This window comes from Parus major, chromosome 3 (assembly GCF_001522545.3).
Source record: "Parus major isolate Abel chromosome 3, Parus_major1.1, whole genome shotgun sequence".
Classification (NCBI taxonomy): Eukaryota; Metazoa; Chordata; class Aves; order Passeriformes; family Paridae; genus Parus; species Parus major.
Window position 1 is genome coordinate 70172415 of NC_031770.1, and position 21179 is coordinate 70193593.

Here is a 21179-nt window from a genome sequence, read left to right on the forward strand (position 1 = left end):
CAAAACAAAAACAAAGCAAAAAAAGAACTTCACAAAACAGAGTTTAGAAAGAGTGAAGAAGAAATTTGGCTAATGATGTAAAGGAAAATTAATCCAAAGCTGTCTAAGATCAACTTTCACAATTCCCAGATTACAAATTTTGTTTACAAAATTCTAAACAAAATGTTTTTCTGTAATCTGTCTTCTTAGAAATATACAGAGGTAAATGACAAGAATCTGAGCAGGAAAGGTAGGATCTTTCATACTGGATATTTATTAAATTTTATTTATGATCACATGTAATAACCTTTTTTCTATTTTCCCTCATTGGTACTTCAGGGAAGGAAATGCATTACTGACAACAACTAGCTTTTGCTTCAAGATTTCAAGGATTAAAATAAATCTAAGGTATGTAATAAAAAGGAAATATAAAAAATTATTTGTTTTCCAAAGCATGGAACTGGGACATTACCATTGTTCTTAAGAGCACTATTTTCTCAAGCACTGAATCTCAATATTACATTTTTACTCCAAAATTTTCACCGAGACAAAGACAAGGGTTTTTTTCCAGGAATAAAACTATTTTATGAGAAGAAAAAATAACCTTCACCCTTAATGTTTTCCTTTTGTGCCCAAAAGGCTTCAGAGCACTAGATTTCATGATACATTTTCCATGCCTTTTAAAAAGCCTTATACTATATAGTTATATCATTATCTCAATTTCAATTTATACTGAAATTTATATTCAAATTATTCTACTTAAAAAGCATGGTGTTGCAGTGACTCCCATCTAGAGTTAGTGTAGTTAATCAATCCAAACATTTATAATTCAACATTCTTTCCTAGATTTTCTAAGTTTGTTTAAAAATATCTTCTTTTGTCTTGCAAGCTCTGTTCTTCGTAAGCCAGCTTGGCCCCTTAGTAATGAAGAACAAGGATGTCAGCAGTTGCTACATTTCAATTTATCTTTGTTTATTAGTTAAGATTAGTTTCTTTTGTATTTAATGTTACTTCGTTGAGTGCCACCACCACCTGCTTAACAACTTTGGACATTCCCTGCTCATCTGACACCTCGCATATAGTTAGATGTTACCATGTACCCTGACAGTTAAAATTCTTCCTGGAAAAAACAATTAACCAAAAATTGGTGCAAAAACTCTTGATTCCCTCTCCTATTATGCTTTGCTGATCTGGCTGCAAATGGATGCTTGCTCTTGGAAAAGGACAATAAAATTAAACTAATAACTAATAAAATGAAAACTAAAACAAATGGACAAGAATTAGACTTTTTTAATCTCTCACACTTACAAGAGAACCTTTGGATTTGAGTTATCACTCTGAAAGTAAGATGCAGAAAATACAACATTTAATATTTTTATTTCAAAATGTGGCTTTAATATCTCACAGGGGTTTAATTTGGTGCCCTCCATCTCCCAGATTTTTAAATCTTTGATTCATGGCTCTCTTTTCAGGTCCTTGGACAACTGAAATATCAATCAGTTTAATTTGCCATCCAAGAATCTGCGCTTCCACAGGGAGATTTGGTGGTGACTACTCTGCTGAAGCTTGAGAACCACTGGACAGAGGTGATGGGCAGCTCCCCATCTGGACATCACCCTGCAGCCATTGAGGCTGCTGGCTGGGTGGGAAGTCTCATCCTTGGAGGATGCAGACATGTCATGTTGGGCTTTCCTAGGAGGGCTGGAACTCGCTTCCGCGGGTGACACAATCCCACGTGCATGGTGAAATCCTCCGGGAAGGGAGATGGAGTTTCCATTTTGAGCCTGTCTCACCACTTGTCTGGATGCCAGGTAATTCTTACCTGGCAGCTCGGGAGCGTCTGGCACCACACTCGCTCCTGCTGGTTTTCCAGGAAGGCGATGAGAGGAAACTCCCCGCAGCACTCCCAAGGGCAGGTGTGAGTCATGGCATCCTACAGCTGGGGTCAGAGCCTTACAGACCATCTGGCTGGCTGGCTACAAGCAGGCTGTAACCCAGACCCAGTCTGTGGCAACCATCCTGTCACCCCAGGGGATATGGATGGGGAGATCCTTTGCAATAAAGGTCTGTGCAGAGATGAGAGCTGGCCCAAGAGGGTGAGAGGGAAGGTGCAGGAACAGGGGACACTCGTCCGAGAAAGAAACAGAAAGCAGCGTTGGAGCTTCCCTCTCACATTGCATTTGAACACACAGATCTTCTGGAAAACATCATCAGAGAAATCCAAATGGGCTTGAAATGTAAAGCCTTTTAATTGATAGCCTTTAAAATGCTCTCAAAGCATTTAAGCATGAACGGAAAACTCTCAGTTTGTTTTTTTTCCGTTTGAAACGCTTGCCTGAACTTTTGCTCTGTACAAATAGCGTCTGAGGCTGAAGTGCCAAAAGTTTTGAGGAAAAAAAAAAATCGTTAAACTGTTCACAACATCACATACCCTGTGCTGAATCATTGTTTTGAATTGCAGGCAGTTACTGTGGGCTGAGACACGGGTATGACTTGTTTTCGCAGCAAAGTATTCATATATGAACAAAAAATATATTATGCTTTCAACTTCTGTTTGAATTTTGTTGTGATAGTTCAAAATCCATGTAAAGTTGTCTCCACAATGTTTTGGTTGGAGCAGTTGAAACTTCTTTTATCTTTGGTGGTAGCAAAGCTGTGAACATACTCAAAATACATGTTCCCATGAAAAGTCACACTGACTGCAAAAAAGAAAGAGAATGGATTTTTCTCTGGACTACATATTTGTTTGTCATTGACTAAAAAAGGGCATGAATTTTCTCAAAGGGCTTTTGCTGCTTTTAAAATGCAGCAATGACAGAATATCCAATGCAATGTTTTACTGAAATTTCCAAACCCTTTCCCTGGAATACACAGTGATTATGTGCTCAGGATAAATACATTATCACTCAGTTAGGGTTTACAAAGAGAACAAAGCAAAACACATTTTACCCCTCACTACCAATATCTTTTCTTATCATTATAGCCTAAATTTTGCTAAGAATATTTTTTTCTGTCAATTTGAAGAGTGCACTCTGCAGCACTCATTTTTCATTAAATTCTTCCTCCATAAAGGGCAGTTTGTAACTGGAAAGGCAAGGACATTCATGGAGTATGATTCCTGGGCTATGGACTCCAGCTGTGGCTCAAGAAGGTGCTTTTGCCAAGTAGGATTCTCCTCTCTTTATCTGTGGAGAGCCCACAGCTGTTTCACTGTGGCACCCAAAGTGTAATTGGTAGCTGGCAGTCACTGTGGGCAAAAAGAGACCTTGTCATTATTCACACAACTGCATTTGCACTGCTTACTCTAAAGGCAAAAAAGAGTAACAGGATTATTTCATATGACCAGCAGCAATCACAGCCTATAGAGTTACCTCTGGTTATTCCTGCATCAATTCTCATAACCTGTGGCTGAATTAGAACACATCTTTCTTTGAGAGAATTGTAATCTTGATTTATTAGTTTGATTTTATTTCTTTGCTTTATTCCCTTGTGGTTTGAATTAGTTCCAGCTATGTATTTTTGTTTGAAATGGAATTCCTGAATTCCCGAGTGAAGCCAGTCAGGCAGCAAGATGTACTCTTGGGCATATCTTGCACTACTTGTCCTGGGCACAGACCCTGTGTGAATTCTTGGCCCTATAATTGTTCCAGTATGCCCTGAAACTGAAATGGAAAAGGCTGACATGGCTGTGGAGGAACACAGTACATGGAACACTTTGTTATGACTCAAACACATGAGCTTCACTTTAAATTGTGTCTGGTTGCAAACAGTCACAGCTGTCGGGTGTGCCATGCTGTGGGGTCTCACAACAGGACAGACCACAGCTTACCTGGAGGCTCTTGGGATAGCATGGACCAAGAAGAAATCTCTTGCTTTGTGCCCTAAGGGATGAATGCTGGTGCCCAGATTGCACTAGCCTGGATTCCCTAGCTCTGAAATTAGCTCCCACTGGAAAGCTGGCTTCTGCAGGATAGGATGCCTATCAGCAGGTAGAGCATGTTCATTTGATTAGGTTTTTCAGCTGATCTTTGGTGTTGATGGATAGACTCCTGCCATGGAGGAAAGGAGTATGGCGATGTTACTCTCCATGGGTGATTTTATACAAGATTTGGCTTTTAAATTTCTAGGTGTCTAGCTACAGGTGTTTACAGCTGTAAACCACCTGAGGCTACTTTAGCATCCTGCTCCACTCATCTTTGTCCCCTTTCCAGCCAGGAATGTTGATGGGACCACACTTCAGTAATGCAGGTAACCTGCTGTTATTCTATGTTTTCTCTTTATATACTAGTCTTAGAGAGTCTTTTTGACATATACAGCATTCTTTGCTAGAGTCATACTTCTCGTGATCTGATGTGTAGTATTTTACTGATATGTCTGTCTTTGGCTGTGAGAGAAGAAAGCAGAATAAAGCCAAGAAAGTGGTAAGTAGCATACACTATAGAAATATTAAGAAATTCTGAGTGGGTGGGGGAAGGAAATGACTTCAGAGACTGAAGGTATGAAAAGAGGAAATTACTTCATTCCCCACGTTGTCGTGCAATGTCTCAGCATCCAATCACAGGGAATGAGGCAAATAAACAGGAAAGGAGAAGACGAAGTAGGTCATTCCCCAGGGCAGTGGGAAAGGAGCACTGTAAGTAACTGCCCAGAGTGGCTTCAGGAGATGTTCTGAATAGTTAAAGCAAGGAAGGATGCTTGCAGCCTACCTGCGGTCAGTCATAACAATTGCCTGATGTTCCTAGCAAGCTACCTAGGGGACTGGAAAGGCTTGGAGACTTCTTGCTGCTAGTTTAGTCTTGGTCTTTTAGTCTAATGGAATCTTGGTTTAGATTTTGAGACTTTATTTCACTGTTATTAAAGTATGTGCTTCAAATAAATGCATTGTTCCATTCATAAATCTTCTGCTAAAGATGATTCTGAATAAGCTAACAAGAAACACATCTCCTTCCTATGAACACAGTAATCTTTAAATCCATTACTATAGGCAATCTCTTGCATGCCCAGCACACCTGAAGTAGTCCCAGCAGGTCAGTCCTTACTGGAAAATTAGGCTTGACCTGGTCTGTCTACCTGAAAGGCTACAAGCACATCAAGAACCTGTTTGCCTCCGAAGTGGGACAGCTTCATCAACTGTGGTCTTTGGCTGCACTAACCTTCAGGATGTGCCTGGGAATGGTTTGGCCTGAGACATCACCACAGCTCACAGGCCATTCGAACAATTTAAGAGGTTCAATTTTCAGTGCTTGGAAACGCACTGAAAATTGAACAATTTTTTTTGCTCACATAGATAGAACTGAAGTGCTCCTGCACTGAGATGCATGATGTGGTTTAGGGGCTTGAAACCCAGGGTCTGTGCACGTGCAATCTCCTCCAATACCTAACATAATCTAGGGAAGTTTCTTTGGCAGACAGTAGTACAGTGGATTAGACTCTGACCACAAGTGTCTCCAGGGAACAGGTAGCACATTTTCAAGGCTTTCTTCTGACCTAGCCCAGCTAGTGGCAAAGATCTTGAAGGCTGAGAGAGGAGCCCTGGTGCTGCCTCTGGCAGCTCTGCTCACCCCCTCGGTGACTTCTGCCTGAACCAGCCATCAGGAAGCAGTGCTCTCTGACTTTGATTCAGTGCCAACTTCTGCAGCCTCATTCCATCCTGGCAGTCCAGCATTGCTCACTCTGTTGCAGCCTTACTTGTAAAGCAAGGAGGTTCATAATTTTGTTAATCTTTTAATTTTTTTTTATTGTTACATTCTGAGTCTTCCCTCATTTCCTCTGGGGAATTTCAGAACACCTGGTACAGCTGAATAACTTGGCTCCAAGATCCTCTGTTTTGTACTGATTTCTGTGATTAGAATGATAAAAGTTGAGGTATCAGGCAGTGTTTCATTAAGGTCCAGAGACCTCTGTGAAAGGATAATTCTTTAGGGGCTTCTCAGTGCATGTGATCTATAATGCTGATGACTGTGGATCCAACCCCTCCTTGGCTGCTTTATGTGTCTCCACAGACAGTCCAGGTTTATGACTGGTTTGTATCACCAAGAGGATGCAAAGCATCCCAAGCACGCTGGTGATTGCGGCCTGTTGATTCTATCATATTTCTCGATACCTGGGGGAGATCATTGTTCTTCAGACCGGAACGCTTTTTGTGATCTTGAGTCCTTTTTGATTGCAAACATAGGAGCAGTACAGGAAAAACATCTTTAAGCCAAGTTATCCCACTCATCCAGCTGTAAAAAAATGCCCAGAGGAAATGAGGGGAAACCCATACTTTAGGAAAGCCTGAACCTTTGTATTAGAGATGTATTAATAATTGATTTACTGTCCCCTTTTGGCCAGTTCTGTGTTAACTTTTGTTTGTTTGTTGACCCTAGGGCTATATTGCTCCTAGGCCTAACCAGTCTGGCTTATGTGGGTCAGGTCTGGATAAGCCTCTCTCTGATCTTTGGAAAAGGGGCCTTATCCTGACTGACCCATTCTACTTTTTCATATTCAGATGTCTGATCAGCATCTTCTCAGAAAAAAACAATTTGGAAGGCACATGAAGCAACTTGCTCGGGTATTTTGGGAGATCAGCTTTAAAATGTATGATAAGCTCATATCAAATAAGCTATGAAGGAAAGAATTAATGTCCTTATCAAATCAACTGAAGGAATATTTTGCTGTAATCACCTGGCACTCTCTCCTTGTGTCCACAGGGTAACAAAAACCCTGTTTAAACCTCTCCATTGTTCAAGGAGACTGTTTTACAAGGAAAACCAAGAACATTCTGAATCGTATTAAACTCTTGACAATTGCTTTCTGGCTGCACATGAGTTAAATATGCTCCCAGATCTTATATTTGAGCAGTAATGCTTTTGATTGTGTTTTCTTGATCTCATTCCTGTAAGATCCATAATGAGGAGGAAAGCTGTAATGACTGGCTCCAGCTAAGCAGTATTTTGCTGGAAAAGTCTGAACCTTTGCTACTTGGGACTTGGGTCTTGGTGATGCCTGAAGCGTGTAGCAATGGAGGGAGGACATGACAGCAACAGGGCTCAGAAGGAAGAGTGGCAAGAACTAGGCCAATGTTAAGGCCTGTCATATTAAAAAGCTCTTTTTTTCTGACTAAGCCACATATTTTCAAGAAAATACTCTAGGCAAGACCTGTAAGGCCCTGTTCCCTTCCTTGGTGGCAGCTAAGACCTCTCTAGTATCCTCCCTTTTCCCCAGCTCACAACCCTGAATACGTCGTAGGGTTTCCTTGCTGAGATGTGGAATACAAGTCTCTCTGACTATTCTGCTCAAAACAAAAACACATTTGGGAAAAGGATGCAGGATGCTACAGTCCAATACAGAGCACTTTGGGAAAACAACTCAGACTGTGAGGCAGTTCTCTGGTATAAATCTGTAAAAATATAGATATAAAGCTCCTGTGAGAGAAATAATGACCTGACCAGGAAACCAAAAGAGACCTTAACCCAGCTGGGGAGAAAGATTCAGTTTGATGTTTTGGTGTCATCCTGACAACCACCAAGGCAGTAATTAAATCATTAGTGCTGTGGCTCTTTGGCATTAGTTTACCCAGCAGCAACATACTGCTCCCAGTGTGCTTGTTATGTTGATTTTACTGTGTGTCCTGGTGCAACCAATTGTTATGGATATTTGGAGTGTTTACCTCAAACCACTGGAAAAAATTGAGTAGTTTACCATAATAAAGGGGTAGTGATGATTTCACTACAGTCTGTGTTTTAACAGTTGTCAAACATAATTATTAAAGGAAAACAATTGCTGATGCTGATCTCTCTGGACTTCTGCTCGACCCTGGTTCACAAACATATGGAAAAAGTAAGACATTTCTGAAAAAAAAAATAAAATAAAATAGTAAATTTTATAAATATCACTTGCTGGAAAATAAATCACCCTTGCTTGTCCAGCTGAACCAAACCCAGGCTCAACCACACAGCAGTAGCTGACCTCTGTTTTTGTCCAGGGGATGCTCACGTGTTTCACCAGAGCCCCCGTGGACAGTTTCCCACCGGCTGCCTGCCCAAGGCTCCCCTCCAATTGCAGCAGCTCTCCCTGTGGAGCAAGCACTGGGGGAGTTGGGTGGAATTCAGGCCATATGAATGTAGCCCCGAGGCAATCAACAAAAGGCTATGCTGAATCTCCACATCCAGAAGAGTTAATTGTGAGCAGCTTCATTGAAGTAGGCAGGGTGTTTTACTATGGAAAGGTACCCTGGGATATGTACTGAACTCTGGCCACAGAAGGGTTGTGCTCCCTTAACTGAGAGCAGATTTGCTGATCTGCTTGAAAAAATCAACAGCAGAAGCAATAAACAAATGGAGCTATTATCTTTAAAATAAAGGAAGGATTTCCAGTTGGCTGGTTTTCCCCTATAAAACTATTTATGGTGCACATTTTTGTATATGGATAAGAATATTAACATGCAAATAAATCAGTTCTCTGAAGAATGGTGGAAAAAACCTTTGCTAATCATGTAATCATAAGTATCTTTACTCTTTTATGTGAAAAAGACAACAAAAACATGGGATGGAAAGTGGTGGAGAAGGTGAACAGTCTAAATAAATTAAGTAGTTATATATATTTCAATTCTGTCTTAATATACAGATGGTAACATGAAGTCTGTATATCATGATCTTTTTTAGAATATCCTGTACTAAGACTCTTAATCCTATTTTCAGCTGTGAGAGCCCAGATCTGGTTTTGGACTTGCTGAGGCAGTAAAATGGCTCTAGGTTTTATTTTGCCTTTGCTACAGCCCTCCAAATCTTTACTGGTAAACGTTGCCATTAATTTTAGGGGTTACCTGGTCCAAAGACTACTAGCGAGAAGCTGAAGGCCATCTCATCCTTGGGGCCACTCTGCTGTCAATGAGAAATCAGCTGAAAACTAGTGGCAGCTAGTTATAATCTCATTTTCAAATTAATTCTTCAAATTCCTGGTTCATTCCAGCAAATAGGTTTCAGAAAAAAAAAAAAAAAAGAAAGTGAAACTTTTTACCAGAGGGAAGATGGATGGGCTAAATAAGGTCATGGAGCCTTTGTCATCTGGACCTCTCCCCTGTGCCTGGTGACACATTCCTCAAAGTTCTCTGTCCTGCTCACCCTGCTTGGAGCTTCTAATTTTGGTTTTATTTTAAGGGAGTTAATTTCAGCCTTTCTTCTTAGCTGTACTAACAGTTGCTCAGTGGCATACTCAAGTATCTCAGAATCTTGAAGCTCTGGGAAAGAAAAAATGGCCTATTTTTACCCCTATTTTACATCAAACTTAGGCTAGTCACTTCTTGCATTGCGGGCTGAACTGTTCCTCACCATAAGTGGTTAGGAGTTTTAGCATACAGATAAAAACTCCATTTTACCTACCTTGAATTCCCTTCAGTGTTTGCTAGAGAAAATGAATCAAAGCTCTTCCATGTCTCACTGGCTGGACATGTATGTGGTTCTTATGTCATTCTCACTTCTTGCTTCCTTTTGGTTTCTATCTTGTCCTGCAATTGACATTTTTGTTGAGCTGCTGAGGTCTGGAATGCGTAATTTTTATTTGTACATATATCTGGACATGTGCTCTGGACATGCATCTGTTCTATCATATCCCTCATAGAATCACAGAACAGCTGAGTTTGGAAGGTGTAATCTAGCCTTCCTGCTCAGAGGAGCGTCAAGAGAAGCAGTTTGATCCAGGGCCATGTCGGTCAGTATTTAAGTATCTCCAAGAATGGAGACTCTATAACTTGTCTAGATAACTTGTGTCAGCGTTCAACCTCCTCCACAAAAAAATAAAAAAAAAAATTTTCCTCATGTTAAATGGAATGTCCTATATTTTAATTTGTGATGGTTGTCTCTTGTTTTGTCACTGGATATGACAAATCAGAGACTGCTTTCCTGCTCTTTACTCCCACCAATCAGGTATTTACCACATTGATCAGATTCCCCTGAGCCTTCTCATCTCCAGGCTGAACAGCCCCAGCTCTCAGCCTCTCCTCCTAGGTCTGGTCTTTCAGTCCCTTATTCACCCTTGCGGCCCATCACCGAACTTGCTTCAATTCCTTCTTGAAATAGATATGCTAGGATTGGATCCAGCACTTCATATATATCCTTAATTTCAGATTGTCTTAACACTTTATTTGAACAGTTGGATAACGTTACAAAGACATACATAATTACTGGGCATGGATTCTTTAATATTGGCAAAGATTCATTAGCAGACAACGTTGCCAGTTGATGAGCTAAACATAAAAACAAGATAACATAAACATAAAACACCTTTGAATGGGTATTTCAAAGTCATCATATAAACCACAGGTTGATTTACTGCCTTGATTATGCCCATATGGAAGCCACAATGCCATTGTAGAAAATACAAGTCCTTTTACATCAAAGACCCAAGCACAATGCAAGTGTTTGTTCCAAGTCCCGAGTGGCAAATAACTGGAGGTTTAAACCTACACACCACATCCCATGTGAGTCTGTTCAAATTCAGTCCCTCCCTAAATGAGGCAAGTAGCAAAATTCTCTTCCATGTACGGTGGGGTTTGTCAAAAAAGGACTGGAAAAACCAAGCTCTGCCCTATGAGGACAATGACTGTTAGGACAGTGATCAAGAAGATAGCATGGCAGATGACTGAAAGGAAAAGAGCAATTATGGAGCTGAATTAATCTCAGAGGAGAAGGGGTTTCCTCAGTTGTCTTCTATAGATTAAGATGTGTAAAGCTAAAAGAAAGGTTCCTATCAGAATACTGTCCTAGCAGATATGGAGTTAATGAATTATCAGTTCCCCTACTAATATGATAGCCTTTATAATAAAGTACACCTCTTACAGAGCAAAGACCTCTTCCTACAACAGACACAAGACTCAGCAGCTCAGCCCACAGTCTCTTAAATGAGCTTCCCAAATCCCAACATTTGTCTGGGGCTGGTTTGTTTGTAAGCAAGGAAGTAAGCAATACTTCATGCTCCCTTCCCAGGCCCCAGGAGCTCTGGTACATAACCTTCCACTGCTGTCACCCAAATATTTGTGTGATTGAATTTTATTGCCTGAAACATTTATGGCATTGCTGTGCTTTAGCATGAAAATGTAATGCATGTCAGATATTTTCCCCTTCCTACATATTCTGCGGACCCTTACTGGCAACTGCTCCCTCTTCAACTTTTCAGGAAAAGGGAATTTTACAGTCTTCTGTTTGTTCTGTTTGTTCATTGTCCAAATGTGCTTGAAGAACTCCACCACTCTGACTGAGTGCCAGACATGATAACGAATCTTTGGCCTCCAAAGATCACACATTTTGGAGATTCTGTAGCAACAAGTCCCTCTGAGCCCCTCATCCTCTTGCAGACTAATGATAAAAGTTTCACGGGCACAGACATCACATACTGATGTTGACACTTGCTGGTGACTAAAGAATAAATGACATGCAATGCAGTTGCCTTGATATCCTGTATTCTGACCAGATTTAGCTCATCTTCCTGCCTAATTTCCTTTGTCTTGTTTGTAGCTCTTTTTCTCCTTAATTGCTGCTCTAGCCTGTCTTTATAAATTGCATTCCCGCATGTTTACTCGTCAGGGGCACACAGTCACCATGTGACAGGACGTGTGTGCTCAGAACTGACAACGTGTGTGGATCAAAGCCAGCAAGGCAAAGAAAAAGCTTCATAAACAATGCTGTAAATAACATCTGGGCTGTCCAAATATGGAAGAACGTGGTAGCTTTCCCTCTTTGTTGTTATTTTGTTTTGTCGTGGATATCTCCCTATAGACACAAACAAGTCTGAAGTCAGTAATTATGGTACAGATTATTTTAAGCTAATTCTCATCACCAAAAGCACATAACAACATAATGCAGACGGAAAAACCAGACAAGGTGAAGTGAAACTTCAGGAAATGAATGAACCAGTGTTGGAGAACAAAGCCAGAAAGAAAAGAAACCAAGCCAATTAAGAAACACATGGAAAATGATTAAAAGAATCTCAGTTTAACCATCCTCACCTCATCCCACTACAGAAGATATTGACACACAATTTTTTCAATTTACCTGAATATCAGAAATTGGAATACAAATAAAGGAGAAATGTCCAAACCCATGAGAGAGTGGATTTTGGACAAAATCAGTTCTGAGTCACAAAAATGTTCCTACTTTCATTATGTTTTCTGAGTCAGTCTGGGTGCTGCTTTGCTGGGAATCCTGGCTGTGGGTGTTGAACCAAAGCTGCTGCTGCTGCTTTGGTAAATTGGGTAAAGAGGTGGGTGGGAAATTATTTCACCCTCAGCCCCCAGGTTGTTAGATCCTGTCTTTTTTCTGAAATCAGTGGAGAGAAATGTGATGTGTATATTAAGCACATCCAGTGGGCAAAGGGCATGTGGTAGTACTATAAATTTGGAATGTTCATTTCTTCATCAATTCCATTTATATTTTTAGCTCTTTTTATCAGTGACTTTCCTTTGTACAGGGTCCAGCTCTACAGACCCTGCTTTTGGTTGGATACTCATAAAGGCAATGTTTAAGCCAAATAACTTTATAAATGAGTAAATGAGTTAGGATGCTTGCATCTATGAATTCAAGAAGGCTTTAGTCTCCATTAAGATTCCTATGTGCCAAAACAAGCTAGATGATACTGAAATATGATCTGATTTTCACTATTGTCTCTTCAGACAGGTAAATGGTTGCCTCTTGGATTGTGTTAGCTACAACCTAGGGTGGCAATAAAAAGACTAGAGGCTTTTCCTGTACCTTTCCTTAATTTTTGTGGCCTTATATAAATGGGAAACATAATTAAAACTCTGTGTTTGAATATAAGATCTCATGCATATTCAGAACAGCATACTCTTTTAGGTCTTGATTAAGTAAACCATTGTGTCTTCACGGAAATTTAAACAAAATTATTGCTGAATTCAAGTAGACCTGACAAAATTTCAAAGTTTCCAGGACAGTGCAAGTCACTTATGACTTTGGTCCATTGCATAGATGCAGAAGGAAATTCCAGCTGTCACACATTTCTGCCTACAGCTGGCAATATTTTTTATATCAAAATTTCTTCACTGCAGGCTGGCAACAAGCTGTGCACAAGACCCCCACTGAGGCTGCTAAAAGCTCTGCATAACCCTGGAGATCTGATGCCCATCCCAGCCTCAGCATAGAACAGGGATTTACAACTACTCAAACTGATAATGCAAAGGTTAACATTAGTGTTTTCATAATCTAATCCAAATTTCAGTGAACTGAACAGAGGATGGTTTCAGACTAGATCTCAATGAATGAATGCCTTCATCTTCTGTGAATCCAGTTATGAGTCCAGCAAGCATAATCTGTGCTTCTAGGAATTTCTGATTTCTAAGCAGTTAATATACGTGTTTGTAAATAATTCTCCAACCATTAAAAACAGCTTGCCTCTTTTTTCCTGCAGGCTATCGACACATTTGCAGGATGCCAATATGCACACAAATATGGACCTTAAACCACATGGTCAATCCAGTCTAGGCTTCTCAAACAGCATTTCTAACATTGTCAAGCCAAAAGTATGCGCCATTTAGACCATATTCATGCTAATAAAAAGCAAGACACATGTACTATCCCCTTAAATCTGCAGGCAAATGCTGCTCAAGATTTATTTCTACCATAGTACAGATGCTGACCCTTGTAAAGAACAGTTATATTAGAACCAGGCATAAGGGAGTAAGTGGGACATTTTAGAAGTGCAGGAGGACAACCCGCTGTGCTCTTCACAGATAGTTAAAGATGTTAGAAGACTATGTGAGATGGCTATTTGCCTGTTCACTGATTCAGATGGATGCATTTCTGGAGCATTTGATGCTACTAGATGCTGACTAGGATGAGAAATGTGTATTATGTATCATCTATTTAGAAGAATCTGGCTAGAGCAGGTATTTATCACAAAAATGACTCTATAAAGAGGATTGTTCTGTCATACCACCTACATAGCCATATGCTGAATTTATACACCAAAGCCTGCAGTACTTCCTGAAGTTTTCCCACTCTGTTGTGAACATTTTGGTTTCTTTTCCATTCTGAACAGGGCAAAACAGCTCTAAATTAAACAATTTACATGAATCTTCAAAGTGAAGCAGAGTCAGGGAGAAATGCCACACAGTACTTTTTGAGAAATACAGATGAGAACTTGAATGTTAAGGAGGAGATAATATTCCTGTAATTTGAAGACTTATGGTAACTTCCCAACCATGAGCTGTACCAGGACCTCCTGAGAGACAGAGACCAGTGAGCAGCCAAAGCTGTGAGATTTTTCTCCAACCTCCTGACAACTTCCAGTGCTCTCTGGGGTGCTGCTGGACTGCTCCGTGGCCCCAAAAAGCCCATCTCTGCCAAGGGCCCGAGCTTGGCCCACCACAGATGCCAGAGCAAGAGGTATAGCACTCAGAAGATAGCTTCAGGGCTGTCTGTCAAAGCCTGCACAAAGCAAAAATTTCTGGCCTAGCAGATCTCCAGCACGACTCCAGCAGGTGCAGAGGACTCAGAAGAAGATGCACATAGGACTGAAGTGGGGAGAGAACTGAGTCTTGGGTTTTAGCATTCAGACACTACATCTACACTTTTTTACTGAATTTATTTTATCTGTCTTATGGTGTATAAAGAGGTTCTGTCAAAAAGGAAAGGAGTTTCCAAGGAGCATTGCAAAGGATATGGATGTGTTTGGGAACCATCAGATGCAAAAGGCTCATCCCCAGGCATTCTTCATGTCAGTGACACAATTTTAATAAGGGGAATTTATCTTCCTCCCCCAGCTTCTAACAGATCGTGGAGGAGCTATGATACTTCACAGGGCAGGAACAGTAATCAAACTCACCTTAAACATTAACTTAAAAGCAATTATTATTGGCTTCACATAAAGAGAAATTCTACAATCAGAATAATTCTATTTATTTTTAAACTGAGAAACAGTAAATTTCCGGTGTTGATAGAAAAGTGCCAATGAATAAAAATGATAAAATCTTTTTTTGCAAGACTTTTATTTGTTACTGGCAGCCTGATGTTGGTACACATCTTAATCAAGGCATTATTTTGTGCATTTTCTTTCATCCTTGGGCCCAAATGACATGTCCCTGGAAATAAACAATGAAGACAAAACAGGAGAGGCCTATTCCATATTATACCTAGAATACCTGTCCTGTTTGGTGACTCTATGGGTGCTTCCCTACATGAGAAGAGGTGTCTTTAATTGAAGGTATATATGTAAAGGAGTGTGCATGTGTGAGAGAGATATTTATTCTTCAGTAACAAACCAGAAAACTTTACAGAATATTTTGTCCCCAAAAGAGAATTTTAGAATTGTGCCTGCTAATCTTGCTGTGTGTTTCAGTTTCCTTTTTGGAAGAAAGCCAACTGGAAGCTTGTGGTATGATAGGTATCCCCCTGAAATATTGAATTCCTTAAAACTATTGATTAAGCTTATGAGCTGATTAGACAAAATAGTATTCATCTGTGTGCAGACCAAAATGTCTGAAAAGTTATTTAGATTTGCTCTAGTCATTGATATCAGTGTTTTGAAGACACATTAATTTGCCTACACTACAAGGGGAGAATTTCATTGGTGTTATGTAGACTAGTTCCCATTTTTTCTGAGGAAATGACCAGAAAACTTAAAGTTTTGTCCCAGAGGCAGGGTTCTTCAGCTTCATGTGTTTTCCAGCTTTCTTACTCAGCATGTGCAATCTCCACAAAAACAAGTGAGGAGAAGATACGTTTTCTAAAGTAGCCATTTTGCTGGCTACTTTACATTTCAAATATTTTTTTTCTCCATAATTTCTCTGGTGATACAGAGAGTATAAAGCAAGTAGCTTGGGTGAGAGTTATTTAGACTGAAACTTAGGTAAGTGAGAGAAGACTTTTATGTTCAGAAGTGTACCCTTGCACTGTAGTCACAAAATCCAGTCTTGATAGTGTGTGAATTCCTGGCCCCTGTTTTTGGTTGTGGGGGTGGTTTTTTTGTGGGGTTTTTTTTTGTTTGTTTGTTTTGTTTTTTAGGGTTTTTTTTCCTGAACACCTATACAAAGATATTTATTAAAATAAGGAGAAGACTGTTTTCCTTAAAAACCACACGTGCGCGCACTCTCTTTCTCTCTCCTCACCACAGGTTTGTTGCTGTAGACTCTTTCCCCATCCCCATCCTGCCTGGTTTCCTGCTATGTGTTTAAAGAAACCAAATATATATCCTCATAAAATTAATATCAAGTCACTGCTTCAGAAGAAAGAATGTCACCACTTGAGTTAGCACGAAATATTTCCTTTTTCATCAAGAGGCCTGACTGAGACAGACACGTCTGACTTGGGATTCAATGTATCCGAGCAGATGTAGTTTTGACTTCAGGATGCTAAAAATAAGCTGGTGATAACCGGATAACAGTGTATTTTGAAACAATTATTTCCTTGGATACAGAGAGACACAGTGTGTGTTCTTCTAACATCTGCACTTTTTCTTATTTGTGAGTACGTGAAAACAGGAAAATAGTATGAAAGACCTGAAGTGGAATTTTTGTTGTATCACAATTCTGCCAATGAACTTCCACTAGAAAGAAATTGACAGTTTTAATTGTGTTTCTTAGGCAAGTAATATACAATTCATTATTGTGTCATGCATCCTATGATTGTGAGATATTCTTTATTGCTCATTGTTATATCAGGCAACATTTCTCTCCTGCATACATCTGGTTTTATGTAGTTCCTAGCAATGGAACAAAAACATAGCACATGCTTTGTGGCATCTCTTCACAGCTGAGTTTCCTTTGCTTGCTTTTTAGAGGGCACTTAGCATTTGCTTGGAACTTGATAGTTTTGAAGCAAGTCCTTATTTACAAGTGATGACATTAAAGATGAATAACACAAAGAGAATAAGTTCAGCAATATAATTTTGAAGTCAATCAAGAAACTCTCAGTAATTAATAGATATTTGATTTTAATCTTTTGCAACAGATGCATGTGCTTCTTTTGGCAGTTAACTGCTTTCAGGCACTAATTTGACACCATATGGGTGTCAGATTTCTGATCTCAACAACAGCTTAATTAATTGATGTTTTTATCTTTGAATGGTTTGTGTCTGCTCAGATCAAAAACCTAAGTATGCTATAAAATTGTAAATAGAGAGAGCTTTCCTTAGAGACTAATGCAGGATAACACTCAAAATTGGGATATATTATGTTTATGATTGATTTCACTTGGATATCATGTTGTTGTAAGTGTGAGAAAGAGAGAGGAGGCAAAACCAAAGACAGTGCCGGAAAGCACGTAAGTAAAGTATTGCTAACCCAAAGATAATGAATCACTCTCCCTAATAAAAACAACTAAACAAAAAAGCAAAACCCAGAGATGATTCTGAAAGTGGTAGAAACAGATAAGCAGAAACCTCAGGTTGTTGTTTTGTTTTTTTTCTCTAGTTCTTTCCAACAAATGGAGTTTAGCCTGGCATTTAGGGAAACTTAGAATGTAAGGAAAGTGAATAGGCATTATAGAGGCGATAGGCACCATTTATTCACTATTTCTTAACACACAAGAGAGTACACTATTTGAAATTTTGAGGCATGGTATTTAAAATAAAAGGAAGCAAGTTATTCTTTTCCTCGAAGCATAATTAACTCACTGTCACAGGATGTCATGGAAGCCAAGAGATTTAATGGATTAAAAATGGCAATAAAGAATTTTATAAAGAATAGGTCCATTGATGAATATCAAAAACAATAGCCCAGATGCAGCCTCTGACTCAAAAATTCTCTGAACTCTTGATTGTTGTCCTTATGCAAAGAAGGGTCATTCTCTCTCCTTTGCTTATCCAACCTCAGCTGATTAGTGTCAAAGTAAGGCTACTGAGCTAGATGGATTTGGCTGGCCCCATCATGATCTTTCCATTTTGAAAAGGAGATAATAAAACAGTAAATTTTTGCAAAAACTCTGTATATCTCACCTCTGTCAGTTGTGTCCCACTGTAATCACAAAGGGACAAAGAAAATCATAGGTATCTTGAGTGGGGAGGGGGAAAAAGACTGTCATTCTTTCATTTTACACAAGCTCTGCATGTTCACAACAAAGAAATATTAATTCAGTCGGGAGAACCAGAAGAACTATGCCTTGGGCCCTGATCAGGAATGTTTTGGAAAATGTTACATTCTTCCTTAAAAAGAAAGGTAATTGCAATGAAAAAAAAAAATAATATGATATTGTTTCTTGTAGCTGTACCAGAAAGGGAATTCCCTGTTTCTGTGAGAAATATTGAGATCTCTTCTAAGTCAAGCATGCTTCTTATACCAGTGTCTGAGGACAATAAAATTTAACTTGCACTTTCAAGTTTTAGTTCCAGTTTGAAAGGGGTTTTCTGGATTCAGAGTCTGAGTTCTTGGTTGATCACTATCAAAAATTTCAAGCCAATCCTCAGTAGCACCTTCCCTCCCAATTCTGCCCAGGAATGTCCATCTCTGCCCACCTGCTGTGTTTCCATCTCACAGACCTGCAGGCTGCATTGCAGCCATGGCTAGCTAAAAGCCAATAACATCTTGAGTTTAGCAGCCAATAAACTCAGTCTTTCCTCTTTGCCAACAGCTCAGTCCCACAGAGGAAAGGGATCACTAAAAGTATCCAACACCATTTGACTACTGTAGTTTCTCCACCAGCTGGAATTCATGGGCTTCCAGAGGCATCCTATTGCCAGAGGACGAGCCTTGCCTGAAGCAGTAAAGCCCTGTAGTGCTGATGTTTGATGCTTCTGGAAGGACTCACAATGCTCTCAGTGCATCCTGAAGGTCAGTTCAGGAGTGACAGAGCCACAGCAGAACAGCAAGGAGATCATCACCTCACATCCCTGGACAAAGAAGAGGAATGGTGTCAGCCTGCATAGGTAGTTTTCAGCTTCTCTTTTCCTGGAGATATGATGTAGAAAAATGAAAAGAAACTCTTTTAATGAAAATTAATAACTCAAATGTAACTTTCCTTATAGTGTCACCAGAATTTTGTGTGGGCCAAAGGGGTCTGTTAGGTCAACTATTCAGGCTCCTTAGTATGACCTCCTTTATGATGTAACACATTAGAAAATAGTGCCTAAACTTTAGGCTCAAACAATCAGGTGATCTTTACCACACAAGGAGTTGTATAAAAAATGAAAATGAAAATTTATTTGGGTTTGTGAGAAAAAGAAAAAGGAACATCCAAATTAAATGCCAATTACTGTTACATACTCATTTACTCCAAATTATGCATGACTGATACTTGGTGAAGTCTGAACTCTTCAGGTTTGTGGTTTCATCTGTATTAGCTATCAGTAATGTAAAAAAAAAAAAAAAAAAAAAAAAAAAAAAAAAAAAAAAAAAAAAAAGGAAAAAAAAAAAAAGGAGAAGTGTTTTCTTAAAATAAGTCTTTCATACTGACACTTGCCAGTGGGAACCGTACTCTGGCTGGCAGAAGTCATGATTCATGGTTATTGGAAAGCACTGGAAATGCACTTGTATCTTCCTCTACTCTTTCTCCTAGAAGAAGGCTTTTTTTATGGTTCTTACCAAGTTAAATGGCAGTAACTAGTCAGGTGCAGACCGTCAGCGGTTGTCATGCAAGCTGTAACTGGAAATCTAAAAACACACCACCAAAACCTAATAGTGAAACTGTGGGCTCAGACAACTGATGAAGCAGAAAGGGTGGGTGTGAGTTTCTAGCGCCGACTGCCTGCTGACATCAATCCACTTCCTGCTCATCTTACTCACATGAGAAGCGCTACTGAGAACTGCTAAATCAATTGTGTAAGCAAAACAGCTTTTGGATCTCCTGCTTCTCTGCAGAGATCTCCTAAACTGGAAGAAGCTGGCTGATGATTTTGTGAGCAAAGGTGCTTTCTGGCACACCTTACAGCATCTTACTCCTGCAGAAGTCTGCAGAAGTCTGCTCCTTTCCCTTCATGTAGCTTTCCCCATCTCACTCTCTCTTTTACCCCTCTGAGTACGAGTGGAACAGTGACTTCTGGCCCCAAACTAGGAAATGTGTGAAAAACAGGTGCTTATACATGGTGTAAGCAACTAAATATGATACAAATACTTAAAGGTGAAAAACAGAACTCAGATCAGTGAGAATAGACATATATTGCAATGACTACACTGGAAACATTAGTACACAGATCCAGCAAACACAGATGACTGATTTCCTTGGCCTTTTGTTTGGACTTGTTCCAGACATACAGCTACACACATTCTGTTCAGTATCTCAGTATGGAATCTTAAAAAGGTGCTGCCGAAATTGCAGAATTGGTGTCCAGTCTGATGCAATCTCTTCTAATCATTTTCCCACAGCAGTACGGTGCAGCTCGTGTTTCCTGAGTCCCATGATCACGTCTTCCCTTCCCCTTTTATCTTCATCTTGCTCCCCCTCACTTCCTTTTCCCATCTAACTCTTCTGCACCATTACCTTATCCCACTCCTCTCCCAGACGCATATTCATCGGCGCGTGTAAATCTGCTTTGGTACATCGATGTCAATGGGAGGGGTGTCAGCCAAAAAACCTGGCTGACAGCATTTGTTTGAAATGCAGAAATTCAGTCTTGCACCCCTGCCTCCTGTTGTGAGCGCTTGGCTGTGTGCTGGAAGTCTGTGCCTGGCACAGCCCCTCCTCGCCACCTCATCCTGTTGAAGCATGAGCCATTCCCAGGGCGATCTCTGATGGCAGGCAAGGTGCTGTGGCACCAAGGACCTGATGTCCCCACAAGAACAACTTTGTGTCTCTGCAGCGCTGCTGCTAAGGGCAAGGGTGACTCGGGCTGTGTTCTGCAGAGGCAGGGTGGCTACAGCAGGGACTTTGAGCTCTCGCCTCTGCTCAGCACGGTGCCCAAACTCTCGAGATTGCTGATAGTCTTCCCATGATTTTCCAAGTCCCTAGCAGCCCAGACGCATGCACATCAAGCACTGATTGCAGGCTGGCAGTCTTGTCGTGTTAAGAAAACCGTGGCTCAGGTCCAAGCTACAGTGTTTTTCTTTCTGTGGGATGATCAAAGGGCTCTAAACAAAGGCACGGAGAAGGTCTCCCAAAACAAGTTTCTGCAGTGATTGCGCTGAGGTTGCAGACAATGGGCAAAGTACAGTAAAGTCAGTGAAAGTGAGAAAGGACTGGCAGGGATCGTGACCATTTCAGCTGACTGAGAAGCCAGTGAGCTAATGCAAAGGTGATTTAGTTATGTATAACTAGCCCCCTCTAACTTCTGATTAACTCAGG

General features: G+C 40.2%; 1 long non-coding RNA gene across 1 annotated transcript in view; it reads left to right on the plus strand.

Moving 5' to 3' along the window:
• LOC107201208 overlaps positions 1-1645 on the plus strand; it is an 83239-nt gene extending 81594 nt beyond the window's left edge. Inside the window, exons 2-3 of the long non-coding RNA XR_001520097.3 lie at positions 319-387; positions 1452-1645. This is a non-coding gene — a long non-coding RNA (uncharacterized LOC107201208). The remainder of the gene's footprint in view (positions 1-318; positions 388-1451) is intronic.
• Positions 1646-21179: the final 19534 nt, after the last annotated feature.